The 27,843-nt window shown below is 37.3% G+C and overlaps 1 protein-coding gene across 7 annotated transcripts in view; it reads left to right on the forward strand.

Moving 5' to 3' along the window:
• Positions 1–27,843, forward strand: part of NRIP1 (nuclear receptor interacting protein 1) — a 95,310-nt gene that overhangs the window by 40,938 nt on the left and 26,529 nt on the right. For 3 of the 7 annotated variants that reach the window (XM_061134288.1, XM_061134292.1, XM_061134291.1), the window contains exon 3: positions 5,370–5,492. The exons of the other annotated variants lie outside the window; for them this stretch is intronic. The gene's annotated coding sequence lies outside the window, so the exon portion shown is untranslated. The remainder of the gene's footprint in view (positions 1–5,369; positions 5,493–27,843) is intronic. 7 annotated transcript variants of the gene reach the window in all.

Raw genomic sequence — 27,843 nt, forward strand, 5'->3', positions numbered from 1 at the left:
GGGGAAAGTATTCAGTCTTTCTCCAGTAAATATGGTATCACCTTTAGGCTTTTGTCCCAGAAAGGAAGGGTTGTTTGACATTGAAGCAATCAACTAATGTAATGTATCATATTAAAATAATGTAGGACAAAACTTGATTTTCTCAATAGACACAGACAAAAAAGATAAAGGGAACAGAAAACAAAGGGTTTAAACAATGAGAGAGAGAGAAGAAGCTACTTTAGATACAGTGAAGAGGAAAATCTTCTCTGAGATCACAAAAAGCTGATCTCTAAACAACCTAGAGGCCCTCATCACACAAAGAATAAAGTGAACAGGAAGCTCTTCAGTACTTGATACTGCGCTTGATTTGTTTACTTTGTAATTCCAATATCTCCCACAGCACCTTGCCCCTGCAATTTGTTCAGATAGAAACTAGATAGTTTAGTACCTTGCTTTCTTGACAGTCACATTCCGATCAAGTTATGGTGACATATTCTTTTTGTTGTTCAGTCGCTCAGTTGTGTCCAACTCTTTGAGACCCTATGAACCGCACTACATCAGACTTCCCTATCCTTCACCATCTCCTGGAGCTTGCTCAAACTCATATCCATTGAGTCGGTGATGCCATTCAACCACCTCATCATCTGTAATCCCTTTCTCCTCCTGCCTTCAGTCTTTGCCAGCGTCAGGGTCTTTTCCAGTGAGTCAGTTCTTCGCATCAGGTGGCCAAAATATTAGAGCTTAAGCTTCAGCATCAGTCCTTCCAGTGAATATTCAGGATTGATTTCCTTTATAATTGATTCGTTTCATCTCCTTGCGGTCTAAGGGACTCCGAGATGTCTTCTCTAACACCACAGTGCAAAAGCATCAGTCCTTTGGTGCTCGGCCTTCTTTATGGTCCAACTCTCACATCCACACATGACTACTGGAAAAACCATAGCTTTGACTAGATGGACCTTTGTTGGCAAAGTAATGTCTCTGCTTTTTAATATGCTGTCTAGGTTAGTCATAGCTTTTCTTCCAAGGAGCAAGTATCTTTTAATTTCATGGTTGCAGTCACTGTCCCCAGTGATTTTGGAATCCAAGGAAAGAAAGTCTGCCACTGTTTCCATTGTTTCCCCGTCTATTTGCCATGAAGTGATGGGACCAGATGCCATGATCTTCGTTTTTTGAATGTTGAGTTTTAAGCTGGCTTTTTCGCTCTCCTTTCACTTTGATCAAGAAGCTCTTTAGTTCCTCTTCACTTTCTGCCATAAGGGAGGTGTCATCTGCATATCTGAGGTTATTGATAATTTCTCCCACCGGTCTTGTTTCCAGCATGTGTTTCATCCAGCCCTGCTGGCATTTCTCATAATGTACTCTGCATTTAAGTTAAATAAGCAGGGTGATACTATATAGCCTTGACCTACTCCTTTCCCAATTTTGAACCATTCTATTGTTTCATGTCCCATTCTAACTGTTGCTTCTTAACCGGTATGCATGTTTCTCAGGAGGCTGGTAAGGTGGTCTGGTATTCCCATCTCTTTAAGACTTTTCCACAGTTTGCTGTGATCCACACAGTCAAAGGCTTTAGCGTAGTCAATAAAGCAGAAGTAGATATTTTTCTGGAACCCTCTTGCTTTGTCTATGATCCAACGAATGTTGGCAATTTGATCTCCGGTTCCTCTGCCTTTTCTAAATCTAGCTTGAACATCTGGAAGTTCTCAGATCATGTACTATTGAAGCCTAGCTTGGAGAATTTTGAGCATTGCTTTGCTAGCGTGTGAGATGAGTGCAATTGTGTGGGAATTTGAACATTCTTTGGCATTGCCATGAAAACTGACCTTTCCCAGTCCTGTGGCCGCTGCTGAGTTTTCCAGATGTGCTTACATATTGCGTGCAGCACTTTCACAGCATCATCCTTTAGAATTTGAAATAGCTCAACTGTAATTCCATCACCTCCACTAGCTTTGTTTGTAGTTGTGCTTCCTAAGGCCCACTTGACTTTGCATTGCAGGATGTCTGGCTTTTGGTGAGTGATCATACCATCGTGGTTATCTTGGTCATGAAGATCTTTTTTATATAGTTCTTCTGTGTATTCTTGCCACCTCTTCTTAATATCTCTTCTTATCCTTTGGAAACATATTTTAATGATGACATAATACTTTACAATATAATTATAAGAAAGTCATTTGAATGTTTTCTTTATTTGTTTGTTTTTTATTCATAGGCATGCTTCCTTCCTTCATGATTTACAACACATCTGGCATATTCTTTCATTGATTTGGATTTAAGGCTAATTTTTCCATTTATTCATATTCTATGATAGTTGTTGATTTTATATTATCTTTTGCTAATTTTTAAGTATTCTTTTAACTTATTCTTCATGTGGTCATAAGTTTAGCTCAGAAAGGTTATAATAGTGCTTTAATAGATAAAACAATTCTAGTATGTGGCAAAGTATCAAACGTGAATTGTGGATACTGAATATTGTTCCCTCTCTACATGGAAGAATGTAGACTCATGAACTTTATGTACCATTACCAAGTATTTTGCACTATCTGAACTGAGATTATGGGAAGTGAGTAGTATTAGAAAAAAGTCTGGAATTATGTTCCAGAGAACTGTCAAGGCCTTGTTTTGTTTGCAAGTAAAATATAACAAGGTTAGAATTCCACTTTTAAGTTCTTACTAGTTTTGTAATTTGGGATAACTTAAACTCAGTTTCCTCATCTATAAAATGAGGATTATAATCATCATCTCATAGGGTTGTATATAAAGAGTTTAGTGCAGTACTTGATGCATAGTAACTGCCCAGTAAATGAGAGCTATCTTTACCTTCTGCTGAGTCTCTCATAGTCCTGGGAGTCCTGGTGAGAGTGGTAGCAAAGCCTCTGAAGATGTTTACTTTTACTCTTGTCAAGAATTGGTCATATTCTTCAGTGAATATGGCTGTTTCGAGACTGTTTCTTGTCTGCCCATGTGCAAAAAAAGATATGGCCCAAAAGGTAGTATTCTAAAGTAAATTAAGTTAGACCTTTGTCATTAACTTATAGTTATTATACTCAAAAATAGAGTTGTAATTACTTTCTTTTCCAACTTGAAAGATAATACATTTTTTTTTTCTTTTTCAAGGAAAAAAAAAAAAAAGAAATGAACTAAAAATTGAACAGTTATAACATTGACAAGGGGCAGGATAGAGTTGTCTTGGGTGTAGCTTCTGCGTTGGTGGACTGGGAATTCAGGGAATTTGGAAGGCCTCTGGCATATTCTCGTAGGAGTACTAAATTGATTGTTAATATGGTTACTTTTAAGTTCAAGTATAACGCTCTGCCTTATAAATTATCAGAAGTGATTATTCCTGACTCTCTCAGAATTCCTATGAGAATTTATACTCAAGGCCTAATTTGAGTCCAGGATCTATCATTTGGGGCATGGCACTTAACCAGCCCTGCCTGCACACTGTTTCTCCTCCGTAAAATGGGATAAGGCCTCCCCTGCTTGTTTCACTGAGTTAGGAATATTCAATGAGGTCATGTTCATGAAAGTGCTTTGTAACTGGCGTGACACCCGTTCATCCTGTCAGACCTGCCCTTTTCTCACTCTTGTTTGGTAGGTCACTGGTGAGGGTGACATGATAACCCAGAAATCTGTACTGTACACTGCCTCCTACGAGTGTTTGCTTTATACACATACAAGGGATTAGACAGTGGTAGACTGCTGATATTTCATCCTTTAACTTGTTTTATCTATTATAAAAGTAATACACGTTTATTGTGAAGAAACTGAAAAATAAAGATAAGGAAAAAGAAAAAATAAAAGTAACCTGTACCTGGAAGAATAATTACTATATTTATTTTTGTGTAATTTTAAAACAAAAATTCAGTAACAGCATAACATTGTTTCCTGTTTTATCACTTAATATATAATATTGTATATTATTCCCTGAAACTTAATTCCCTTATATAATATTTTAGTGGCTATGTAGTATGTAATGACATGCTTATGGCTAAGTATGTGTACATATCCTCTCTTTTTTTTTTCTCATTAGGAAAAATTCTATACTTGGAATTGCTACATCAAGGGGCATACAGCATTTTAAGAAGTACAAGTTTTTAGCTTCATTGAAATGTAATTGACAGAAAATAAACTGCGTGTTTCAGTTCAGTTCAGTTCAGTCGCTCAGTTGTGTCCGACTCTTTGCAACCCCATGAATCGCAGCACGCCAGGCCTCCCTGTCCATCACCAACTCCCAGGGTTTACTCAAACTCATGTCCATCGAGTCAGTGATGCCATCCAACCATCTCATCCTCGTTGTCCCCTTCTCCTCCTGCCCCCAATCCCTCGTAGCATCAGGGTCTTTTCCAATGAGTCAACTCTTCTCATGAGGTGGTCAAAGTATTGGAGTTTCAGCTTCAGCATCAGTCCTTCCAATGAACACCCAGGACTGATCTCCTTTAGGATGAACTGGTTGGACCTCCTTGCAGTCCAAGGGACTCTCAAGAGTCTTCTCCAACACCACAGTTCACATATGTGTACCCCCATTAAGTCAGCACCACAATTGAGATCATGCTGTTTTGTAATCCCATCTTCTTATAACTTTTCACAACTATTCCCAGGCAACCACTGATCTGTTTACTCTCCCTTTGGATTAATTTGCATTTACTACATTTTTATGCTTATAGAATCACACACTATGTATTCCTTTTTGTCTGGGTTCTTATACTCAGCACAGTTATTTTGAAATTCATTAGTGTTGTTTATATCAACAGTATATCATTTTTTGCTGTTGAGTGCTGAGTAGTAAATGTTCCATTGTATGGATATAGCATAATTCATTCACTATTAATGGGAATTTGAGTTGTTTCCAGTTTTTGGCTATTAAAAATAAAATTGCTTTGGACATTGGTGTAGAAGTCTTTCTATATACGTAAAATATTTGATATTTATTACCAAATTTTTTGCTGGGAAGGTTACATAGGTAATATATTGAAACCGACAAGGCTTAATATGAAACTAGCAATTTTTTTTTTTTTCTTTTTAAGAAACTTTGGAAATATATCTTTGGGAGGATTTAGAATTTTTAGATGGAATTTTATTGGATTAATTTGATAGAAATTTGAAATTAACAGGTTACTAAGTACTTCTTCGCAACTATGAACCTTTTTCACAGTGTGTTTTCTTGAATCATCTACTTTTATCAAGTAAAGTGTTGTCTAAGAAGCAAAAATCTGTTGCTTGCCTTTAGTGGTAAATTAGTATTTCATAAACAACTCATATTTCTCTGTGAAATGACTCTATTGAACTTGAACAAGAAAAGATACTAAGAAAGTTTACAGAACTTTACAAAAGATACTGCAGAATCTGGTTTGGAATAGATGCCAAACTCTTTTTTTCCTCTTCCTAAGATACTCACTAGATAGAAGGAGGAGTGGGAATCTGAAGACTCCAAATGACATCAGAGTTACTTTTCAGCAGCCTTCTCAATTTCCTTTCTCAGAAAGCAGAGACTCCCAGCTTGGAGATGGACGGTGAGAATGTTTTCCCTGGGATCTTAAGCTTAATCATTGTGACTTCAGTATATTTCAGACAGTCTTTTCTTGGTTATAAATGAGCTTATAATTACCAGATTTGTATTTTGTGCTTTATCTGTGCAAATAACTTCATTATGCAGTGTGTGTGTATGTGTGTTTTTAATTGAGTAGGATATGATCTTATAACTAAGGAACTTACAGGGAAAGAATAAATATAGGTAAATAAGTATCATTAAACAATAGGAAGAGGTTAAATGCCATAAGAAAGACACAGACAACATTCTTGAGAATTCAGAGGTGTAGATTACTTCTGGAGAGAGAGATTGAGATGCTTAACAGAAGAACAGCATTTACGTTAATGATACTTTTGTTTTTTTACCAGAAAAAACAAAAATTATTTGTTTTTTTTTAACCAGAAACCAGGGAGAATGGACAGTTAATATAAATAGCAATCGGATTTCAGATAAAAAGTTAATTATCATTTGGAGGAAAAATAGGAGTATGTTTGGTTTTGTGGGTTTATTATAGTATAAGTCAGTGATTACTTTTTGAATTATATAAAATGGTTACCTCTTCCAAGGCAGATAGTAGTATTTCAGCATTTCTGAGAAGAGATTTAAAAATCTGATTAAATTATCATGAGTAGATGGGCAGTGCTGCAGAAAGAGATAAGTGAGTGGCTAATTCTACTTGGACTTAACCTACTTGTTTTCTAGTATAGCTAGAACCTAAATGAATTTGTCATGTCTTAAGTTCTTGGGCCTTGTGCTGCTTATACATGGACAGAAGAACTATAAGTAAACAGGGAAAAGGCACAGTGACTGATTATTGTGGTCATAATTAGTTGTGAAGAGTTCAGCTAACTGAAAACTCTGTTTTAGAAGAGTTTTATGGACCCTGATGTTTCAGTAGGTGGATGGCAACTTTGAGCCAGATTTGTTCTCTACCTGTAGGCATCATATGGTTGGCACAGTGATAATACTAACTCCTTTTTCTTCACTGTTCTAATTATGTTCAGAAAATCTAGTGGTGAGATTTTTCTTTCAATTATTCTACTTCCCTTTTATTTTAATTACTGTGTGTATTCTTTCTTGTAATTTAGGCAAGGAAATCTTTAAAACATTATACTTATTAAACAAAAACACTATAAAATTATTAGTGGTTATTGGTTGCTAGTCATTTATTCACATATTCAGTTATCTTTTTCCTCAACCTAACTTTTATTTATAAATATTAAAAGTTCTTTTACTCAAGTATAATTATGTGTTGATATCTGTTTGATAGTCTGAAATCTGCTCTTATATTTGTTGAAACATAGTTGATGTTAAATCCTAATTCTTGACTTTTAATTTTGTTAAAATGAAAATTCTAACAATTCATATTCTTGTGACCATCAAGATATAATTATGTCTTGTTTGTTGCTCTTAATTTATCACCACCTTTGTTTTGTGGTAAGCTCCAACCACTTTTGACAGTTGGTAAATAAATTGTTATCGCCAGATGGTAAACATACATAGCCAATAATTGGCCTTGAAAAATGACCAAATTTAGGTCTTTGTTCCAGATAGGAGATAGATTATTTAGAATACATGGTGAACAACTTTCAAAGCAATTAAATTTGAATTATTAGTGACTATCTCTGTCATTTATATATGTTTTTAAATATTTAAGATTTTAAAAGTGAATATGTTAAGTGTATTGTTACTGTAGTATGTCTTGTTGAACAGTTTTTCCTTTTGAATGAGGAACTCATGGCCAAATAAGTTTGGGAGAAGTTGAATCATATTATAAAATACCTATTCACTAGGCCTTCCATTAGCCAGTGGGCTATCAGTCTCCAATAGGAAAATCTTGAATGTATCTAGTATATGACAGAATAGATTGAAGACTCTGAGCTAATGTATTAATGTTTCATAAGGTTTTACTATGGTTTGTAATACAGCTCCACTTGGAAACCAGTTATGTTATATTTTTAAGTATAGTAATGTCCTGAGTAAGAAGTCAAAGAGGATGATTAGGAAAGAAGGAAAAGTATTTAATTAATAATATGTAAAACATATGAAACATGAGTGTATATAAAGCTTCTCAATGTCTTAGACCAAGATTTCACCCTTTATTGTATTTTAAAGGGCTCCATGTATTTTCTGTTCTCTGTTCATCTTAGTGTGTAAGCTAATTTTGATAAATATTGATAATATAAAAGTTAATATCTTGAGTAGAAGTGGATTATTGGCCATAACTCAGTTTAGCTTAAAACACTTGAATATACTCATTTTCTAAGTGGAGTTTTATTGTTATATCTTATGATTTCTCATTGGGAAGCATGCTTTTTTGTACATTATTTTTTTCCTAGTTTGATTAAATTGTTGATAACTGTTTCAACAGATGTCTAAAGTGTTAAAAACTTTTTTGTCATATGAAGTATCCATATGAAGAAACAAAAATGTGGGCCAGTAATTTAGCTGATTCTAACAGTTTGGGTTACCAGGTTGGAAGTGAGGCTAATTGTCAACATGGGAAATCTTCCCTGAATTTTATAAAGCTTTATATAACTTTATATAACTCCTCAAAGTAAGATTTTTAAGAAATAATGCTTTTAAAAAGTATTTCAACTTCTACACGAAGGTTTCAGTGAGAAACCTTTGTACTTGCTATTGGTGAAATCAAGATCAGTCCAGAATCTGGGTGAGTCATTGGGATTGATTGAATTCATTGCCATAAACTAACCTGGCTACCTCACTTTTACTTCCCTGGCTTCATGGATGACCTGGGCAAGAAAATTTGGACGTTCTGCTCAAATAAGCCATTGTTAGTTCCCAATGTAGCTTCCACCCAATCGTTAGTTTCCTTCCCCATGGCCAGCATTTTGGTTCAGAGTTCTTTTCTCAGCTGGAGCTCTTGTGCTGCTAAGCCTCCATACTGAAGTCTTTGCTCCAGTCTCTCACAGGTGCTAGATCTTGCCAAGACTCCACTCTGCTGTGTTACTTCTTTGATCAAAATAATTCAGTTATGCCAGTAGCAAAATGACCATAAAAAAAATATCAAGACTTTCTTCAGTCAATCCTGATTTACCATTACAGTGGGAAACATTCATATAATTAATGTTTTTCTGAATTTGATGTCTATAAAAATTGATTTTCCATAAGTTTTTTTTACTTAATACTTTAGTGGATATCACTAACATTATTTTAGGAGGAAAATTCCCACTATAATGAGCCTCTGTGTCAACTAAGGTTTTTTTCCCCTCTACCATGGAAGGTTTCAAATGAATTAATTAAAATAATTTTAAAATGTATTGATTTAAGTGTCAATTCACTTTCTCTTCTTACACAGATCCTGTTTTTTTTTTTTTTAATTAACTGTGTTGAATCTGATATTTTCCTTGATTCTCTGGTACATTTTGCCCTTCAACCATGTGGCCTGTAGTTTGCATATCTGAAATTGGTGTGATTCTGACAGTAGAGCTTATTATGTACTTTATTTAGATAATTAGAATTTCTCCATTCTAGATTAGAGCTATGCTAGTAATTTTCAAACCCTATTTATTTTCTTTTTTGCATTTACTTTTAGAGAAATTGTTGATAATTCAATCTGTGCAAGCTTCTGCATACTAAGTCACTCAGTCGTTGTCCAACTCTGTGTGACCCCATAGACTGTAGCCTGCCAGGCTTGTCTGTCCATGGGATTCTCCAGGCCAGAATACTAGAATGGGTTGCCATGCCCTTCTCCAAGGGGCCTTCCCGACCCAGGGATTGAACCCACGTCTCTTATGGTTCCTGCATTGGCAGGTGGTTTCTTTACCACTAGTGCCATCTGGGAAGCCATGCAAGCTTCTAGCTTGAAGCTTTTATTTCCTGCTATTGCTACCCTTCGTCCCCACCATCTTGCAGCCTGTGTGCTAAGCTTCTCAAAATATTTGTGGTGGAGTACTAGTTTTTGTTTGGTTGTTTTCACTTCATTATGTTAGTAGCTTACTTTTACTGTCCTTTTCAAAAGCTTCTGTCTAAGGCAGATTGAAAATTAAGAAGCATACATACAAATTATACATCCAAATCTTTGATCATTAAATTCAAAAGGCAGCAAATTACTTTGTCAAATTGTATGAAAGTTTAGATCCCCTGGAGGAAGAAATGGCAACCCACTCCAGTATTCTTGCCTCAGAAATTCCAAGGCCAGAGGAGCCTGGCGTGCAGTAGTCCCTGGGGTTGCAAAGAGCTGGACATGACTGAGCAACTGAGCACAGAATTACTTGTAATTTTTGTCCTTTAAGTGAATTGCCTAGTTTCTGGAACACACTGTACTGTTCTGCTACCCTGCTCAGATGATGCTCCTCCCACTTTTAGGATGCTTTTAGCTTCTTTTCTAATTGGCAAAGCCTTCCTTGTGTTAGAGTCAATTTGCATACCACCTCTGTGGAGTGTCTTCACTAAGAAAAGCATTGCCTGCCTTTTCATCCCATCTTCTTCCCAAGAATTTGCCCTTCCATGCTTTTTACACTTTGTTCATGCCTCCTCTTATAGTAGTATTTCATTATGTCACTGATTATATTTTTTTCAGTATGTCCAATATTGTGGGTCCACTAAAGGCTGGTCTATCACTTAGTTACTCTTCTATCTTCAGCTCTCAACATAGCAGCTTCTTTACAAATATATGTGGAGTCATTGCTTCTTGTAAATTCAGAATAGCAGTGACTATCCCAAGATGGGAGATATTTCATATCCCCTGTAATCTTTTTAAAAGGTCATCCTTTTATTTTTCCCCTAGTGTTTTGGAAGCATTTCTGCACAGAGAACAATGTTTATCAGTCACAGTTATAATGTAAATTCTTGAAAATTAGAAAGTAGAGATTTCATCTGAAGATTAAAACCAAGATTGTGCTTCTCAGGAAGTTTCTTTGCTTTAGTAAAGCAGCAGCAGTTTTCAAACTTCTTGCCTCAGGACCCTTTTATGCTCTTAAAATATTGAGGGACCCCAGAGAGTTTTTGTCTAGAGGGTCATATCAACCAGTATTTGCCATATTAGAAATTTTAAACTGAGAAAAATTTTAAAACACAGGATTACACAAGTATGCTTTCCAGGAGTCGTCAACAGAGTGCTGCACATCCTGTAGCCCTAGACAGCTCCATTGTAGACTTAGAAGGGAAAGAGACAAGAAGGCAGATAGCAGTTTGGTGTTAGAAGGTAGTGTTGACTTCATGTGCCTCCTGAATGGATCATGCATGGGTTGCCTCGGAGTCCCTGGGCCACACTCTGGGAACTGCTGCTTTATAAGAATTCACTTTAGTTGCCAACAGAATATTCTGTATTTTTTATTTTGATCATGTTGTAACCTAGCTTTTGTGTTTATAGATTAATAAATTGTTGGGTTTTTTTTTTTTTTAAGTATCTGCGAGGTCTATCATGTTACCCACTCTTCTATTAATGTCTAGACATAGAATGTGCTGGAGCTTATTACCAGTGTTGGCTTGGCAGCTGTAAGAAGGAGCTGCTTACTCAAGGAGAAGTCATTTTATTTGTGGATACTCATTAAGGTCATTCCTAGTTATGCCCTGTCAGTACCCTGGCTTTTACGTGCTAGCCCTTTTTATGACTAATGAACTTCCAAATACTTCTTCTGTGATGATTCTCCTTACCCCAGAGGGCTTGGAGGTTTGGTCATTTTCCTATTTCACAAAGTAAAGTTTTATCTCATTTTCACTGGAGTGGGAAGTCTTCCCTTCGAGACCTTTCCTTCTTCTCTCCTTTGTGTGACCTTCCCCTCCACTTGCCTCAACATGATCCCCGATGCTGGCTCTCCTTTCCTGGGAGTAATGTCTGCTCTCTGGCAGATAGTGACTTGGCCCTAGTGACTCCTGTTCTTTGTCACTCTCTACCCTCTTACCTTGGCTGATACTCTGTTAAATTCTTTCTGAGGTCTTAGCGGGACAGTCAGTCTCCTGGAGTATTTGACGACTCCCTTCAAATTAAAAGGGGACTGGGTCTTCCGGGAGAGTCCTGGGCATGCATGGTATAAACCTGTCAGCCGCGCGGGAGCACCAAGATGGCGGCTCGTTCAGACTCCTGTTCGTTCGCTGACAGCTCCATCCTGTTTACTCATCAGTCTTCTTATTGTGCGTTGGTGTCATCGTGTGAGCTGTAATTTGGGGCTTTATCTTTATGAGTGACAAACTAGAAGCACAAAGCTGATAGAATGTCGGGGACTTTTTATTTTTTAATTCTGTGTCCTAAACATAGTAAGCAGTCAGTAAACGTCTGCTAAGTTAATTTTATTTTCATTAGTGTTGATGAAACTCTGAGCTCCAGCAATGACTTTATGGTTTAAGCCAGCCCTCTCTCCCTTATTGGAGAAGGAAACGGCAACCCCCTCCAGGATTCTTGCCTGGGAAATCCATGGACGGGGAGCCTGGCAGGCTACAGTCGGTAGGGTCACAAAGAGTTGGACATGACTGAGTGACTGACCATGCACATCTCTCCCTTGTAGCCAAGGGAACTCTGCCATCACACTCTTCTGAAAAAGTACATGTTGCTGCCTTATAAGCAAAATCCTTACCTGATACTTAGTGAGGAATGCTATTTGAAATATACAAATTTCAAATCTCCAAGAGAATCTGATTCTGACTCTTTGTTAAATACCTTTAGTTTTCTTGTAAATTCATACATCATATTGCCACGTATTCTACAAACCTCATGATTTGTAGATTATTTTCTTTTTTTTACTTAATGAACTTGTCTGAAAAATACCCTATTTTGTAACACTGTTTATGTTAGATATATTGCTATCCAAATATTTAAACCAGGTTTCATTGTTTTTCAGAGTTGTCTTTTTCTTTAACTCTCCTGCTCCTGCCTTGTTTTGACTTTCTTCTCTGGACTAATTTGTCTCAATTTCTTTCCCCTCCAAGCCATCAGCAGCTCTACAACTCTTTGTTTTTGTTTTTGTGTTCTAACATTCGTTTAGTCACACCATTGCCTGTAAACCTCCTACTGCTCACCAGATAAATGCCAACTCTTTGACATGACCTTGATTCAGAGTCCTTGGTCCCAATTGTGTTTTCAGCCTAATCTCTAGTCACATTGGACCACTGCTTCCTGTATCCCACTAAACGGTTCCCTGCCTTGGAGTGCTGTTTTTGACCCTAGAGTGACTGCCCTTCTCTTTGCCGCCTCATTTTTTAACCATCGTTGATCACCACCTTGGGCATAGCACCGCCCACTGTGTTCTATTGGACTTCTTACAAACTGCAGCCGTCGCATTTAGCACATATAGCCTGTCTCCTTTTGCACAGTGACTAAAGGAAACTTCACATGTACTGTTCACTCTCGTGTTATATACTTACTAGGTATACTTTACCCTTTTCGTGCCCCATTTGGGAAACTGTATCTCAGTGGTCCCCAACCTTTCTGGCATCAAGGACAGGTTTCATGGAAGACAGTTTTTCCTCAGACTGGGGGAAGGGGCGGGGGATGGTTTCAGAAGATTCAAACACATAACATTTATCATGCACTTTATTTCTATTATTATTACATTGTGATATATATTGAAATAATTATACAACTCACCGTAATGCAGAATTAATGGAAGCCCTGAGTTTGTTCTCCTGCAAATAGGTGGTCCCATCTTAGGGTAATGGGAGAGCGATGGGGAGCAGCTGTAAATACAGATGAAGGTTCACTCGTCTGTTGCTGACCTCCTGCAATTAGGCCTGGTTCCTAACAGGCCACTGACTGGTACTGGTCCATGGCCTGGGTGTTGGGGACCCCAGGCATATCCACATTCAAGTGAGTTAGTTTGGTTGCCACTCAGCATAAACTTGAACTCAAGCCTATTTTTTCAGACAGGTATAATTTGCAATAACGCAGGAGGAGAAGGGGACAACAGAGGATGAGATGGTTGGGTGGCATCACCTACTCGATGGACATGGGTTTGGGTGGACTCCAGGAGTTGGTGATGGGCAGGAAGTCCTGCCGTGCTACGGTTCATGGGGTCACAAAGAGTCGGACACGACTGAGCAACTGAACTGAACTGAACTGATTGGACCTTAATGCATTTTATACCTTATACTAAATACTCTTTACAACTAATTATGGCATATCTTACATATGATGAGAAACTGACATGTCACAGGTTACACTGATTTTAGGTTATTGCATTTTAAGTATTATAGCTCTTTCTTCACATAGATTATTTCCTGAGAGCTGTAGCTACTAAATTAAATTTTAAGGGCACTGCAGAGAAGACGCACACCCTCTGCTGGCATTAATACCTTCTTTTTTGACCTACTTTGGAAATACTATAACATTACAATAAAAAAAGATGTCTTGCTGATTTATAACAAGGCTGAGACTGCCTTATCTTATGTAAAACACTATTCTGATATTTTCCCCCTCTTACCAGTGTATTTATCATGTTAGGAATAAGAACTTTAATAAACATATCATGCAATTTTTTTTTACTTATTTTAATTTTAATAAGCTGTATGCAACATGCATGAAGTTTATGACTTAACCAGCTAAAAGCTCATTCTTTAAAAATAAATTGAAATTGAGAGATTAATGTCAATGAAAATACTTCCTTAGTCTTAATGTTTCACTTGCAGCAACTCTAAAATATAAACAAATAGAATTTAAGTTTTATATACTCTACACTACAATATGATCTAGAAAAAAAAAAAAAATCCCACGCAAAATCTTTGATTGCAATGGGAGGGTTTTGTTTTAAGGACTAAAAGCTGCCTCATCCTTTGTGATTGCTTGCTTCCATAATTTGTTAATGAAGAAAGGCTTCTAGGTAAACTGTCTCCCGAATGCTTGTGATTTGTTCTGTTCTGCTTGGGAAGGGTTAAGAGGAGACAACATCCTGTCAAAGACCTTGTTTTTAATTTTGCTTTGCACACTGGCACAGATCCTGCTAAGAGCAGCCCAGATTAGTTCGGAAAACCTTTGAAGAGATTTAAGATGTCCTTCAGCCAGTTTGAAGGTTTTTGTCTTGCAAATCCAGTACAAGGGCGCCTGCAGGCATCTCGACCCTTGCTGTGCTGCTGATGCGGCTCAAGGTCACACTAACCCGCCCTGTGACATTCAACAACAACAAAAAATTATGCGGTGAAACTGCTTCAGCATTCAACCAACCAACAACTTCCTTTAGTGAGGAACTGAGGAAGAAGTCTATTTTTACCCCTTCTTTTTCTTGTTTTTGGGGGGGCTCTGTGAATTTTTGCTGTAGGAAATAATCCTGGATTTCTGGTGTGTGTGATGACAAGGTCATTTCTTAATTAGAACACATGTAAAGAACAAAGCTAAATGGCTTCAAAACAGCTTTGTAGTTGATGGAGAGGATTTAAATTATTTAAAGAGATAGTCACCCATGTATGATGGAAGCAGAATTCTAAAGGCATTAACTCCTTCATTCCTGTCTCTTTGCCATTACTTTGAATTCCTTTAGAAGATTGCAATGTAAACTTAAGAATGTACAAATGCTTTTTTTTTTTAAGGAGGAAACATAATTTATAAATAAAATTCTTGGATAAACTTTATAGGAGAAGTTTTCTCCCCATGCCATTCACCTCTTGGAAATTTTGTCAGGTGGCTTGACTGAGGAAGTAGGAATTAGAAACTTTTTCTGCTGTTAACTGATTTATTTTTAATTGGTTGAGGAGGGTTGAAAAAAGTACTTCTTTATTACCTCACCTTCTCTTCTTCACTTTTACACATGTGACTCGGAATTTTAGTAAATCAGTTTACCTTGAAAGTAAAAGTTGCTCAGTCGTGTCCGACTCTTCGCAACCCCATGGATTGTAGCCCACCAGGCCCCTCTGTCCATGGGATTCTCCTGGCAAGAATACTGGAATAGGTAGCCATTCTTGAGTCTTTAGAGAATATAGCACCTATCATTCAGTTTCTCAGCTTTCAGAGAATTGGTATAAAAAGACACATGTGTTTTTCCTCAGGAAGGAGAAAAGCAATTTTAGTTTCAAATAGCCTCTAAGAAAGTTGTTTGTCAACATATGGACTTTTTTAAGGCACAATGAAACCGTGTGCATAAACACTTACCAGCCATACTGGCTTCCCTCTCTTCTGTGGGACTGTTCCTCCTCTGTTGCCTGTGAGTGCTAACTACAGGACATCAGTTGGAAAGAGTCCAAATAAACTGGCTTTCTAAGCTTGAGACTTAATGCGTATCACCTCTGTAGGATTAGAGCCAAATAATCTAAGAAATTTTTACAGTTGATACTTTTTTGGGTAGATCAGGTACAGAAGCACTTGAAGTTATTTCTTTATACACAAAATCATGTCTCTAGAGAAACTTCAATTCAACATTATAATATTAACATAAAGCTTTCTTGGTATTTGGTTGTTTCTTTCTTAAAGAAGATGCTTCTTCTAAGTGTAACTAAAGTAGAACCAGGGCACATACTTCTGGAAGGTGGACATAACATACTGGGCCCACAGATAATGAAGCTTCCCGGGATGAAGAGGTGAATGGTATTAGAAGAACAGTTTAAAACTGTCTAGACTTCTTATTCTGGACCATTTTCCTCCTGTCAAGAAGCCGTATCTTTGGGTCCTCCCAGGAAAGAAAAAAGGTGTATACACTTTTAGGTTATGGCTGTTTGAGAGGATTTTAGGTTTGCCAAAAGCAAAGCCTGGAGGGGAATCTGTCTGCAAGGAAATGGCAGTGTGATTCTGTGCGTCCCTGCCCTTGCCTGGAGTCTGGTGTGCCCTTCTGGCATGTATGACCCACGCTCACCTGCTAGTCATTTCTAATTTACTGTCCTAATTCATCGATTTGTTATCACTAATTGTTCTTCATTTACTTCTGTGTAGTTTCCAGTACCTAAAGGGTTGAAAGGTTGCTGTAATTGGCACCCGCAGCTGCTCTTTCTTTTGACAGGGGATAATTTCGCAGCCTATGCTTTGTGTGACAGCTGCCTAATTGGGCATTCTCCCCTTGTAGCAAGCCTGCCTCCTCCAGCCTCCCTGCTGACAAATGGTGGTGGATTATAGATGAGGACACGCTGACCCATTCGACCTTGCTGAGACAGCGGGGAGGGGCCTCCTGCTACTTGAGGGAAGCTTTAGGTCATTTAGAGGACAAGGTCACCAGCCAGGTGGGGAAATGACATGATACCACATGTCAGTGGCTGATGACATGGTCACTGTGTCAAGGACGAAGGCATCAGTATCGGTTAAACATTATTGCAGGGCTTCATTGAAGGCCTGGTATTTCTTAATTGTTCTGCTGTTTTGTTTTGTTTTGTTTTTAAGAAAAAGGAAGAGTGCAAAATAAGACATGTATTTTAGCAGTGTTAAGGCAAGTGTGTACATGAAAACAGAGCTGGTTTAGAAAGCTTCCTCATAAGTTTCTCCAGTCATCTAGAATGTTTTGTTCTTAATTCTTATTTAGTTTGTAATCCCTTGACTATCAGTACTTTTCAAGACTTATTTGAAAATTAAGGCAGACAAATGAAAAGGAAGTATTGTATATTGGTAAACATTTAACAACTTCCTTTATCATGCTAACTCAGTGATTGGCACATCTTTTAATATTTTGAATAAAAGGAGAATAAGCCAAGTGAAAATGCTTAATTGAAAGGAACCTCAAAACTCTAGGCTTAGGAGATCAAAAATAGCACCATAACATAAGTATAAAATTTTAAAGATTTTTTAAAGTAATTTTTGAGGCCCGAAAATATTTTTTAATACCTTGGGATTATATTTAATGTAAGAGCAAAAAGCTAAATGAAGATCTTTTAGATGTCTTTTCATTGTTGGTAATACAAAAGCTTTTCTTGGATAAGTAGATTTGAACTATATAATACCCTTTTTAAAGTGTAAAATCTTAAGGATCCCTGCTGTTAACCGTATGTTAATACTTGAGAGAGTAAGTCCATATAAACTGTATTGGATAGTGCAAATCTTGTTTTAAAAACAAAGGACAGTTTAATGCAAAAGTTACTGATCATGATTCTCGTTTTCTGGGAAAAACAAAAAACTAATTATTGTTAGGTACTGTTGAATCTAAGCCCTCCCTTCAACTAGAGCTAATTTCATACCCCTGAGGTAAAAACTATTAGTGGTAAAAGTGTGATGAATTAGTTCACTGAAGTAGACACATCTGTATTTTTGTGGCTCGTGCGTGGTGTATGAGTGTGTGTGTGTTTAATTTTGACTGTGCTGTGCATGTGTTTCACTGCTCTCAAACCCTGACTCAAGCTTGGTGGAGGTTTAATCCTGTGCCCTTGTACACGTAGACTTGATTAGTAGTTGTGGTTATCTCAGCAGAAGACATACCGCCCTCCTCCTTGTATTGGTCGGGACCTGGGCATTGGGGAGTCAAGGCAAAGGAGAAAGAAAAGAGATTTTACATTAGTATTCTATGAAAGCCTTACTGTCTGCAGAACAAATTGATTGCTCCGTGTACCTGTGCTTGGCACCACTGCTGTGAAAGAAAGGTAGGGTTGTAATCTGTTTTATTGTATTACATATTGTGACACTCCAGGAATATTTAACATGCTCTCTTTCTGTGGCACGTGCTGAAAGTCTAAGTTTAAAAACAAAAGGAAATAAATGAGTGGGAAGTATGGAAGAGGAGGGGGCTATAGCTTTGTTTACTTCAGTCCATGAGAGTTCATTCGAATAAGATAATTCTGCTGAAAGCATCACTGGGAACATAACCTGATTGATAACGAAACCCTATAAAGTGTTCTGAGGCACTAATCTGTTTCACTGCTTGAAATGTGTCAGGCAGAGATGAAATTCGAGCTAATATTATAAGATTATAAGCACAAGATGAATGGGAGAAACCAGGGAGGTGGTTCCGAACCTAATTAGTTTAGGAAATGATTTTTAATTATTTTCCAGTACATTGTATTGTTAAAGGTCCTACATTACATGATGAAGAGAATAGGAAAGAGATTTTCATTAAAAGAAAAAGTAGCCACTCTACCACCTTAAACTATATTAAGGAAATTAAGAAATGTAATTTTTACTTTACTCTTTTACTAGTTTCATTGTATAAACATTATACTGTTTGATTCTGCTGTGGGAAAGGAAATTGAAATGTTTCTCCTAGTTTTTTTTTATTATTATTAATTCTGTGAAATGTTTTTCAGATAGAGACTTGTGTAAAATTTGGGATTTCTAAATAGGAATTGAACAAATGTTTTAATATTTCACAAAATGATTGAAATCCCTGTGATTGGGATCCAGGCATTCACGAGCTGTTGCCGGAGCCACACGCTTCAGGTTATGTGAAAATCTGTACCATGAGGGGAGAGGTGAAATTCCTCTTGTCCAAGTCTCTTGCCACATGTGAACTGCAGGTGCCCTTTGCCTCCTCTGTCCCTGTCGTGTTCCTTTGATTATAATCAGAGCCCTTGATTTAGGAGAGAGAGGAAGCAAAAACAGTTCACTGGTGGATTAAAGTTGTTTTCTATTGTTTACTTTTATGTTCTTAAGATCAGTATATAGCTTAATATTTTTTTGATTACACTTCCCCCCATTTAAATGTGTGAATAATTGTTCTGTATGTACTACTTATACATTGTACAGACATTCTGATACTGAAGATTGATGAAATCAGAGACCACAGACATTGGTCTGAACTTATTCCCAAATACTTTTAGAGAAAAATGTGTGAATGGAGAAACATTTTTAAGCATTTGCTTTTTTTGTTTTTATTCAACAAGTTCTTTAATTTTACCAATAATTTTGAGAAATAAGGAATGAATGTAACTATTTTTCATAGTAAAGATGAAAACCATGAAATTAATTAAATTTCCAAGTGATTATCTAGACAACTTGCAAGATTATAAGCATTTGTTAAACAACAAATACAATACCGAATTCTGATATAAATCATTGATTAACATTAATTGTTTGAGGTCATGTTATCTATTAAGGAAAGAAGATATTTTCAAAGAACTTCTTTAATTCAGTGGCAAAATTGACTACTAAATATTTTTTTTCAGTGAAATATCAGCCATCAAAATGATTGGTACTGCATTCATTCTTACACTCTGAGTTTTGTTGGAGGTTTTTTTTTTGTTTTTGAAAAAAATGTGAATTGAGAAAATGTAGAGAACCATAGAACTAAGATTCAAACATTTTATTTTCCAGAATAAAACATGTTCTAAACTCTTTCTATTCAAATTTTAGTTTTTAACTTAAAAAAATTTTAGTTTTCAATTTGTAATTACCTTAAAAATTTTGAAACATTTGTTATCTTTTACCCTTAAAAAAGAAGAGCATGGAATGTGTATATTTAATGTATAACCAACTCAGAATGGAAAGATAATGAAGGAAGTAGCAGGTAGAAGAAATTTATATTTAAACTCTTTTTTCTTGTGGTGGTTGTTGTAGTTCTTTTGATGGAGTAGGAGATTGTTTTTTTTTACAGACAAAAGCTGTGTTCTATGTTTACTAAAATAGACACAATGCTTAGCACTCTACTTGGGATCTAGTATCCACTCAATAAGTACTTGTTAGTCAAACGAATAGAGAACACTCAGCTGGTCTATCCAGCTACCCTACACACTTGGTTTTTATACTTTTTCTATTTACACTTTCAGCTGTTCTCATCGTAGTAGTTTTCAGCATTTGCTTCTGTTCCGAAAGCATTCTAGGTATTGAGGGAACTAGAATTTGGTGTTTCAGAACCAGAGTAGAAACTGTTTTTGCAGAATTGTTTTTTACTCAGAGTAGTTCAGGTACCGAACTGTGTCTTAAATTGTTTCCTCTCAACACAGACAAACATGGATAGACAATCATACTTAGGATTTTTCTTCACCTCACATTGCCTCCAGCCTTTTCCCTCCTATGCTGGTCTGCTGTGATGTTAAATTTTTCAAGCACTGAAGTCTGTGTCTTCTTAGAGGCATTCTGTGAGTCTAGGTCTGTTATGCTTACATCAACAAATTATTTTCAACATCCAAGAAAACTGCATTATAACTTTAGTCAGAGAGATTTAAATCTATGGAGAAAACAAACATTTGACTTATCATTATGACTATGACTTGAAGGCATGAGATGAAAGTCATTCATGAGGACAACTTTAAATATGTGGGTGATGCTTCCCTCAACTCAGTTAATGAGCATATTTTTTATTAAGTTTTCAACATTAGCTAGGCTTAGACCAGAGTTTTTGAGTGGTAGAACCTTACAGATCAGTTAATATAAAGGTATATTTAACAGATGAGAAAACTAAGCTTTAGACAGGTTGATACATGGTCACTGTTATAAAACTATTTAGTAGCTGAGTCAAAGCAAAAATAAAAATTGCTAGCTTTATAAAAAGTGATCACTTTTTCACATGATGTTAACTCTTTACCTGATATTATTCTCCTAAAATAATAATTATGTTGATACTAGCCAACAGTAGTTATACCTGTAGCCACAGTAATTTTAATTCATAACTAAATGGGCTATAAATTTAAGCAAATGGATGTTGTCATTATATATATTTATACATATCATTATACATATTTATAATGATACAGTTTCAGTTTGCTTTAGTTTACAATCTGGTAATGAGTTATACACACACACGGAATTACTGGTTCAGTTCAGTCGCTCAGTCATGTCCGACTCTTTGTGATCCCATGAACTGCAGCATACCAGGTTTCCCTGTCTATCACCAACTCTCAGAGCTTGCTAAAACTCTTGTCCATCGAGTTGGTGATGCCATCCAATCATCTCATCCTCTGTCATCCCCTTCTCCTGCCTTCAACCTTTCCCAGAATCAGGATCTTTTCCAATGAGTCAGTTCTTCGCATCTGGTGGCCAACATTGGAGCTTCAGCTTCAGCATCAGTCCTTCCAGTGAATATTCAGGGTTGATTTCCTTTAGGATTGACTGGCTTGATCTCCTTGAAGTCCAAGGGACTCTCAAGAGTTTTCAGCATCACAGTTTGAAAACATCAATTCTTTGGCACTCAGCCTTCTTTATGGTCCAACTCTCACATCCATACATGCCTACTGAAAAAACCATAGCTTTGACTAGACAGACCTTTGTTGGCAAAGTGATGTCTCTGCTTCAGTTAATATTTAATATTTTATAGCAATATTTTCTTTAATTGTATAATCAAGCTGAGCAGAGAAAGTGGGCAGAGAACTGGGCCTTTGCTAGGTAAAGACCTCCAAGGAGGTATACTGACCAGGCATGGCCCCCTTCAAACATAATTAAATGTTGAATTGACAAATTCAAGAAACACTCTAATTCAGATTGTTCATGGAAAGATCGATCATGGAGTCATCCAGGGGCTAAGAGTTTGGGTTTGCAAATAAGTCCCAACAGTACATGTCAGATGGGCATCCACATTAAAGACTGAGAGGGTCACTCCAAAAATCAGTTCTTATCAAGACTGGACTTGCCTTCATCCCACTGGACTGGTTTTATTTGCAATAGAGAAATGAACAAATAACTAGAGATGTCAGAAAATCAAGTTGACCAAGTATAGGGGCAGTGGGGAAACTAGTGGGCAGTGGAGATGTGGTTTAAGAACTAGACTCATGTTCAATATTAAGTTTATATAAAGTATATAAGGTATGGGGATGGGGAGATGGCAGTAAACTGTTCTTAAACCCTTCCCTCCCATTAGTAGATTTAAAAACTATGAATAAATGAAACAAAACTTCACACCCAACTTTTTGCTTCAGCAACTGGGCAGACCAAGGTTTGCAGGCAGACTATTTCACCTCTCTAAACTTCACTCTGTCCATCTTCAAAGTAGGGATTATTATAACATCAGACTCTGTAGGTTATCATGATGGTTAAATGCAGACAGTCTATAGTACCTGAACCATTATATATATATCTGGTAATTGTTTGTTTGTAGGTGTATGTGTCTGAGTGTCAGATAGTCATGCCCTCTGCAGATGTATACTTTATACCACTGTTAACAATAGGATTTGGCTAGGTAACCATAATATGATGTAGTAGAGCTGTTTGGGTATCTCAAAATGAATGATGCAGTCTTTTCATCTTGTATATTCAGTGTGGTGAAGCTAAGTCTAAACTCTTATTTCTATTTTTTAACCTGTTAATTTCATCACATATTTCAAACCAAAAAAAAATGTCTGTAACTTTAATGATTCACATTCACAAACTACATATCTTTGTCTTGGTCAGTTATATGACTTTTATGTGTGTGGACGTTATTAAAATATGTATCAAAAACTGTGTGTAATTTTCAGTAACCACCTTTCCATCTAACGGTATAAACTATTGATAAGTGAATCAGGTACCTCACTTTAGAATGATAGGAAATAATTTGGAAAGTGAGAACCCAGAGCTGATAAGGTGAAGCTTAATTTGCTTGAATCTTAGCTTAAAAGTTTCATTGTCTTCAAATGCCTCTCATAGTTTCTAGACTTTTCTTCCTTTAATTATAGAAATTATTTAGCAATGATAGACTTTTGCAGATCCTTAGGACACTGGGGTGATCTGACTTAACAAATGTAAATGCCAAATAAATAGCAATTAACACAACACTTTTCTCTGGACTGCACAAAATAGAGGAATATTAGAGATTTCTTTGGAGAAGGCAATGGCAACCCACTCCTGTATTCTTGCCTGGAAAATCCCATGGATGGAGGAGCCTGGTGGGCTGCAGTCCATGGGGTCACGAAGAGTTGGACACGACTGAGCAACTTCACTTTCACTTTTTTACTTTCATGCATTGGAGAAGGAGATGGCAACCCACTCCAGTGTTCTTGCCTGGAGAATCCCAGGGACGGCAGAGCCTGGTGGGCTGCCGTCTATAGGGTCTCACAGAGTCAGACATGACTGAAGTGACTTAGCAGCAGCAGAGATTTCTTATGATTTGGCCTGTTTAAGTAAAATTTTACCTTTCCATTATACAATACAATACTTGTAATTTTAAATGAAGTGATTATTTCTTTTGATCTTTATAAAAAGGATTTCTTAAAGTTATACCTTGTAATCATCTTTATTTGGCTTACATGTTAAACTTAAGGGAAACCCCAAGTAGTTGTGTGTGTTTATATATATATGTGTGTGTGTGTGTATATTTCCTAAGCTGCCAGTTGCTTTTTAGTATTATGTATAGAATTAAGCAGTCAGAAAGAAACTACGAATATGTACAGACATCCACTTATTCAGCAAAAATTCATTGTCGCAGATATGCCTGTGGCAAACAGAGTAAAACTAATTCTTGTCCTCACAAAACAATAAGTACCGTGTAGTGGTAGAAGACAAGCAGTAAATTAAGTATTAAAAATAACAGCAAGGAAAAGCAAGCAAAAAGAGAATGAGAGAAGTCCTAAGACAATTGGTCTCCTGATTTCTCTGCTAGAGGAAAATGAAGAGACCCATTTACAGAAAGAAGGCCATTGGAAAAACCTTGCCTTGGGAAGTAACATTTAAGCTGAGTTGTGGAAGGAGGCAAGGCTTCCCAGGTGTCTCTAATTATAAGGAACCCACCAGCCAAACAGGAGACTAAGAGACACAAGTTGGATCGCCAGCTTGCGAAGATCCCCTGGAGGTGGGCATGGCAACCCACTCCAGAATTCTTGCCGGGAGAATCCCATGGACAGAAGAGCCTGGAGGACTATGGCCCACAGGGCCACAGAGTGTAGGACAAGACTGAAGTGACGTAGCACACACACGTCGGCAGGTGGAAGAAGGCAAAGGTGCAGCTATAGGAAGAGCCTTCCTGGCAGAGGCACCTACAACACGCAGAGGCTAGGGGGCCAGAAAGAACTGTCTCTTCTGGTATCGAAGGAGATCTCTGTATTTAGAGTTGTGCTCTCCAGATGCTCTCCAGTATAGTAGCCATGAGCCACACGGGGCTTGTCCAAATGAGATGCACTGTAAGTGTGAAATACACACCAATTAAGAATTCAATTCAGTCGCTCAGTTGTATCCGACTCTTTGCGACCTCATGAACCGCAGCACGCTAGGCCTCCCTGTCCATCACCAACTCCCAGAGTCCACCCAAACCCATGTCCATTGAGTCAGTGATGCCATCCAACCATCTCATCCTCTGTCGTCCCCTTCTCCTCCTGCCCTCAGTCTTTCCCAGCATCAGGGTCTTTTTCAATGAGTCAGCTCTTTGCATCAGGTGGCCAAAGTACTGTAGTTTCAGCTTCAGCATCAGTCCTTCCAATGAACACCCGGGACTGATCTCCTTTAGGATGGACTGGGTGGATCTCCTTGCAGTCCAAGGGACTCTCAAGAGTCTTCTCCAACACCACAGTTCAAAAGCATCAATTCTTCTGTACTCAGCTTTCTTTATAGTTCAACTCGCATCCATACATGACTACTGGAGAAACCACAGCCTTGACTAGATGGACCTTTGTTGGCAGAGTAATGTCTCTGCTCTTTAATATGCTGTCTAGGTTGGTCATAACTTTCCTTCCAAGGAGTAGGCGTCTTTTAATTTCATGGCTGCAATCACCATCTGCAGTGATTTTGGAGCCCCAAAAAAAATAAAGTCTGACACTGTTTCCGCTGTTTCCCCATCTATTTGCCATGAAGTGATGGGACAAAATGCCATGATCTTATTTTTCTGAATATTGAGCTTTAAGCCAACTTTTTCACTCTCCTCTTTCACTTTTATCAAGAGGCTTTTTAGTTCTTCTTCACTTTCTGCCATAAGGGTGGTGTCATTGGCATATCTGAGGTTATTGATATTTCTCCCAGCAATCTTGATTCCAACTTGTGCTTCCTCCAGCCCAGCGTTTCTCATGATGTTCTGCATATAAGTTAAACAAGCAGGGTGACAATATACAGCCTTGACGTACTCCTTTTCCTATTTGGAACCAGTCTGTTGTTCCATGTCCAGTTCTAACTGTTGCTTCCTGACCTGCATACAGGTTTCTCAAGAGGCAGGTCAGGTGGTCTTAGTATACAAAAAAGATGTGAAACATCTTAAGGATTTTATATTGATTTCATATTGATGCCATAATATTTTAAATATATCGAGTTAAAATATATTCAAATTAATTTTAACTTTCTTTTAAACTTAAAGTATGACTACTAGATAATTTAAAATACCACATGTGATTCTCATTACATTTTGTTGGAGAGCACCTGACTAGAGTACAATGAACAAGGGACTAGATGACGTAAGGTTGGTTAGATTCTCTGGAGCCAGATTACGCAGGACCTGGTAGACTTTAGAGAGGAATTCAAACTATCTGAAGTGAGAAGGAAACCATAATGCATGGCTACAGTGTAAAGACTGTATTAGAAGGGGCCAGTTAGGAAGCTAATATAGTAGTATACAACACACACAGCACTGAACCATTTATCACAACAGTTGTCGGATAATGTTACATAAAATAGAGTATCTAATCATCAATGAGTTTTCTTCAGTCATATTTGGTGGAGTTTCTTAAGCTATGGGTGCAGGCGTTGGTTTAGGGTTTACATGTGTAGGAGTTCTCTTTCCTCCCTGTTCATGGGAGATTAAAAATCTTACAAAATTACATTTCTACTAGCCTCCCAAAATACTATAATTCACGGAAATAGTGATACTTTAAAGTCATTTATAGTTTTAAAGATTTTTAACATTTTTGACAGACCTGCGATATTTTGTGATGGTTTGCTGTTCAGTCACTCAGTTGTGTCCCACTCTTTGCGACCCTACGGACTGCAGCACACCAATCTTGCCTGTCCTTCAGTGTCTCCCAGAGTTTGCTCAGACTCATGTCCATTGAGTTGATGATGCCATCCAGCCATCTCATCCTCTGTCACCCACTCCTCCTCCTGTCCTCAGTCTCTGCCAGCATCAAGATCTTTTTCAGTGAGTCAGCTCTTTGCATCAGGTGGCCAAAGTATTGCAGCTTCAGCCTCAGTCCTTCCAATGAATATTCAGGGTTGATTTCTTTAGGATTGACTGGCTTGATCTCCTTGCTGTCCAAGGGACTCTCAAGAGTCTTCTTCAGCACCATAGTTCAAAAGCATTGATTCTTCAGCACTCAGCCTTCTTTATGATCCACCTCTCACATCTGTACATGACTACTGGAAAAACCATGGCTTTGACTATATGGACCTTTGTCGGCAAAGTGATGCATCTGTTTTTTAAAATGCTGTCTAGGTTTGTATAGCTTTTCTTCCAAGGAGTAAGCATCTTTTAATTTCATAGCTGCAGTCATCGTCTGCCATGATTTTGGAGCTTAAGAAAATAAAATCTCTCACTGTTTTCTCTTTTTCCCCATCTATTTGCCATGAAGTGATGGGACCAGATCCCATGATCTTAGTTTTTTGAATGTTGAGTTTTAAGCCAACTTTTTCACTCACCTCTTTCACCTTCATCAAGAGGCTGTTTAGTTTCTCTTTGCTTTCTGCCAATAGGGCAGTGGCATCTGCATATCTGAGGTTATTGGTATTATGATGATTTGATAGAAGCAGGGCGGCCTGGCGTGCTGCGATTCATGGGGTCGCAAAGAGTCAGACATGACTGAGCGACTGAACTGAACTGAACTGAACTGACTGGCAGCACAGATTCTGCAGGCCAGGTAGCCTTTAACCCTCCCAACTATTCTCTGTAGTACAGTTTGTTCTCTGTCTTTTGAAGTGAAGAAACTTAGACAGTTAAAGAGTAATTAAAAAATTGCCAAGGTTATAGGGTAGTAAGTGACAGGCTCTAGGCTGAAACCTTGTTCTTTCAGGTACATGTTGTGATACCCTTTCATGGATATGCTTCTTTTATTGATATATAGATTGTGTATGTATGTATTTTGTGCAATAATGTGAGTTAGATTTGCCATGTTTTATTGCACTAAGAAGCTATAATTGTAGTACCCCCTTTTAATTTGTATAAAACTGGAATAATTCTTAATCTTTGGCTTTTTGCTCTTATTTATACTGCTCTGATTGTACAAGTTTTGGATTGTCTTTCATGGTACTGAAAAAATGCGAGACACAGTATAGTTCAGATGTCTTTTTTTTTTTTTTTCTTTCCTGAATTCCTTTTAGTCTTTTGCTTTAGAGGGAAATTTATTTGCTATAGAATCTGCTTCCATTTATGAGTACTTAGGGGACACCATTTATAATGTTATGTGCTTTGCAGGTCTTAGTTCATGAAATCTTTTTTTATGGTCTTATTAATTAGGTAACATTATCTCCAAAGTCTTAGAAAAGTTGAGTTAGTTGGTGAACCAAGATTCAAAACCTGAACTCTTAGCTTTAGTTTGTTACCCATTTTTAGGTATCTTTGAAGTTAAGTATCTTTACAGTGTCTCTGTTATGATCAATTACACTGTGAACAGTATTTTTCATTATAAAAATCAAAGGACTTTTGAAATTCAAGTGAAAATGTTTAAGATTTTTAAAAATGATATTTCTTTCAGTTCAGTTCAGTTCAGTCACTCAGTTGTGTCCA

The sequence above is a fragment of the Dama dama genome, chromosome 31 (assembly GCF_033118175.1).
Source record: "Dama dama isolate Ldn47 chromosome 31, ASM3311817v1, whole genome shotgun sequence".
NCBI lineage: Eukaryota > Metazoa > Chordata > Mammalia > Artiodactyla > Cervidae > Dama > Dama dama.